Genomic DNA, 4,471 nt, shown 5'->3' with positions numbered 1-4,471 from the left:
GATACGGAAGAACCCCAGAGAGCAGCAAAGGTTGGCACTTACCTGAAGGGAACCCAAGGAAACCAGGAAAAACCTGAGCAAAGAGCTGATCTCAGCAGGGCCAGGGACCCACACCATTTCATTTCTGGCCAGCATTGCACCATTTCACCTCTTTCCATTTCAGAGAGCCCCCACACCGTTTCATTTCTGGCCAGCATCGCACCATTTGTTGATTTCATTTCAGAGAGCCCCCACACCGTTTCATTTCTGGCCAGCATTGCACCATTTGATCATTTCATTTCAGAGACCCCCACATCGTTTCATTTCTGGCCAGCATTGCACCATTTCACCTCTTGTCATTTCAGAGAGCCCCCACACCGTTTCATTTCTGGCCAGCATTGCACCATTTGTTGATTTCATTTCAGAGAGCCCCCACACCGTTTCATTTCTGGCCAGCATTGCACCATTTGTTGATTTCATTTCAGAGAGCCCCCACACCGTTTCATTTCTGGCCAGCATTGCACCATTTCACCTCTTGTCATTTCAGAGAGCCCCCACACCGTTTCATTTCTGGCCAGCATTGCACCATTTGTTGATTTCATTTCAGAGAGCCCCCACACCATTTCATTTCTGGCCAGCATTGCACCATTTGTTGATTTCATTTCAGAGAGCCCCCACACCGTTTCATTTCTGGCCAGCATTGCACCATTTCACCTCTTGTCATTTCAGAGAGCCCCCCACACCGTTTCATTTCTGGCCAGCATTGCACCATTTGTTGATTTCATTTCAGAGAGCCCCCACACCGTTTCATTTCTGGCCAGCATTGCACCATTTGTTGATTTCATTTCAGAGAGCCCCCACACCGTTTCATTTCTGGCCAGCATTGCACCATTTCACCTCTTGTCATTTCAGAGAGCCCCCACACCGTTTCATTTCTGGCCAGCATTGCACCATTTCACCTCTTGTCATTTCAGAGAGCCCCCACACCGTTTCATTTCTGGCCAGCATTGCACCATTTCACCTCTTGTCATTTCAGAGAGCCCCCACACCGTTTCATTTCTGGCCAGCATTGCACCATTTCACCTCTTGTCATTTCAGAGAGCCCCCACATCGTTTCATTTCTGGCCAGCATTGCACCATTTCACCTCTTGTCATTTCAGAGAGCCCCCACATCGTTTCATTTCTGGCCAGCATTGCACCATTTCACCTCTTGTCATTTCAGAGAGCCCCCACACCGTTTCATTTCTGGCCAGCATTGCACCATTTGATCATTTCATTTCAGAGACCCCCACATCGTTTCATTTCTGGCCAGCATTGCACCATTTCACCTCTTGTCATTTCAGAGAGCCCCCACATCGTTTCATTTCTGGCCAGCATTGCACCATTTCACCTCTTGTCATTTCAGAGAGCCCCCACACCGTTTCATTTCTGGCCAGCATTGCACCATTTGATCATTTCATTTCAGAGACCCCCACATCGTTTCATTTCTGGCCAGCATTGCACCATTTCACCTCTTGTCATTTCAGAGAGCCCCCACACCGTTTCATTTCTGGCCAGCATTGCACCATTTGTTGATTTCATTTCAGAGAGCCCCGACACCGTTTCATTTCTGGCCAGCATTGCACCATTTGATCATTTCATTTCAGAGAGCCCCCACACCGTTTCATTTCTGGCCAGCATTGCACCATTTCACCACTTGCCATTTCAGAGAGCCCCCACACCGTTTCATTTCTGGCCAGCATTGCACCATTTCACCTCTTGTCATTTCAGAGAGCCCCCACACCGTTTCATTTCTGGCCAGCATTGCACCATTTGTTGATTTCATTTCAGAGAGCCCCCACACCGTTTCATTTCTGGCCAGCATTGCACCATTTGTTGATTTCACTTCAGAGAGCCCCCACACCGTTTCATTTCTGGCCAGCATTGCACCATTTCACCTCTTTTCGTTTCAGAGAGCCCCCACACCATTTCATTTCTGGCCAGCATTGCACCATTTGTTGATTTCATTTCAGAGAGCCCCCACACCGTTTCATTTCTGGCCAGCATTGCACCATTTGTTGATTTCATTTCAGAGAGCCCCCACACCGTTTCATTTCTGGCCAGCATTGCACCATTTGTTGATTTCACTTCAGAGAGCCCCCACACCGTTTCATTTCTGGCCAGCATTGCACCATTTCACCTCTTTTCATTTCAGAGAGCCCCCACACCATTTCATTTCTGGCCAGCATTGCACCATTTGTTGATTTCATTTCAGAGAGCCCCCACACCGTTTCATTTCTGGCCAGCATTGCACCATTTCACCTCTTGTCATTTCAGAGAGCCCCCACACCGTTTCATTTCTGGCCAGCATTGCACCATTTGTTGATTTCATTTCAGAGAGCCCCCACACCGTTTCATTTCTGGCCAGCATTGCACCATTTGTTGATTTCATTTCAGAGAGCCCCCACACCATTTCATTTCTGGCCAGCATTGCACCATTTGTTGATTTCATTTCATAGAGCCCCCACACCGTTTAATTTCTGGCCAGCATTGCACCATTTCACCTCTTGTCATTTCAGAGAGCCCCCACACCGTTTAATTTCTGGCCAGCATTGCACCATTTCACCTCTTGTCATTTCAGAGAGCCCCCATACCATTTCATTTCTGGCCAGCATTGCACAATTTCACCTCTTGTCATTTCAGAGAGCCCCCACACCATTTCATTTCTGGCCAGCATTGCACCATTTGTTGATTTCATTTCAGAGAGCCCCCACACCGTTTAATTTCTGGCCAGCATTGCACCATTTGTTGATTTAGTTCAGAGAGCCCCCACACCGTTTAATTTCTGGCCAGCATTGCACCATTTGTTGATTTAGTTCAGAGAGCCCCCACACCGTTTCATTTCTGGCCAGCATTGCACCATTTCACCTCTTGTCATTTCAGAGAGCCCCCACATCGTTTCATTTCTGGCCAGCATTGCACCATTTCACCTCTTTTCATTTCAGAGAGCCCCCACACCGTTTCATTTCTGGCCAGCATTGCACCATTTGTTGATTTCATTTCAGAGAGCCCCCACACCATTTCATTTCTGGCCAGCATTGCACCATTTGTTGATTTCATTTCAGAGAGCCCCCACACCGTTTCATTTCTGGCCAGCATTGCACCATTTCACCTCTTGTCATTTCAGAGAGCCCCCACACCGTTTCATTTCTGGCCAGCATTGCACCATTTCACCTCTTGTCATTTCAGAGAGCCCCCACACCATTTCATTTCTGGCCAGCATTGCACCATTTCACCTCTTTTCATTTCAGAGAGCCCCCACACCGTTTCATTTCTGGCCAGCATCGCACCATTTGTTGATTTCATTTCAGAGAGCCCCCACACCGTTTCATTTTTGGCCAGCATTGCACCATTTGTTCATTCAGTTCAGAGAGCCCCCACACCGTTTCATTTCAGGCCAGCATTGCACCATTTCACCTCTTTTCATTTCAGAGAGCCCCCACACCGTTTCATTTCTGGCCAGCATTGCACCATTTCACCTCTTGTCATTTCAGAGAGCCCCCACACCGTTTCATTTCTGGCCAGCATTGCACCATTTGTTGATTTCATTTCAGAGAGCCCCCACACCGTTTCATTTCTGGCCAGCATTGCACCATTTCACCTCTTTTCATTTCAGAGAGCCCCCACACCGTTTCATTTCTGGCCAGCATTGCACCATTTCACCTCTTTTCATTTCAGAGAGCCCCCACACCGTTTCATTTCTGGCCAGCATTGCACCATTTGTTGATTTCATTTCAGAGAGCCCCCACACCGTTTCATTTCTGGCCAGCATTGCACCATTTGTTGATTTCATTTCAGAGAGCCCCCACACCGTTTCATTTCTGGCCAGCATTGCACCATTTCACCTCTTGTCATTTCAGAGAGCCCCCACACCGTTTCATTTCTGGCCAGCATTGCACCATTTCACCTCTTGTCATTTCAGAGAGCCCCCATACCGTTTCATTTCTGGCCAGCATTGCACAATTTCACCTCTTGTCATTTCAGAGAGCCCCCACACCATTTCATTTCTGGCCAGCATTGCACCATTTGTTGATTTCATTTCAGAGAGCCCCCACACCGTTTCATTTCTGGCCAGCATTGCACCATTTCACCTCTTGTCATTTCAGAGAGCCCCCACACCGTTTCATTTCTGGCCAGCATTGCACTATTTCAACACTTGTCATTTCAGAGAGCCCCCACATCGTTTCATTTCTGGCCAGCATTGCACCATTTCACCTCTTGTCATTTCAGAGAGCCCCCACACCGTTTCATTTCTGGCCAGCATTGCACCATTTCACCTCTTGTCATTTCAGAGAGCCCCCACACCGTTTCATTTCTGGCCAGCATTGCACTATTTCAACACTTGTCATTTCAGAGAGCCCCCACACCGTTTCATTTCTGGCCAGCATTGCACAATTTCACCTCTTGTCATTTCAGAGAGCCCCCACACCGTTTCATTTCTGGCCAGCATTGC

The sequence above is a fragment of the Melanerpes formicivorus genome, unplaced genomic scaffold (genome assembly GCF_026170545.1).
Source record: "Melanerpes formicivorus ecotype bairdi unplaced genomic scaffold, bMelFor1.0.p_v2 SCAF_33, whole genome shotgun sequence".
Lineage (NCBI taxonomy): Eukaryota > Metazoa > Chordata > Aves > Piciformes > Picidae > Melanerpes > Melanerpes formicivorus.
The sequence above is the reverse complement of the archived record's forward strand: the minus strand, read 5'-3'. Positions refer to the sequence as shown.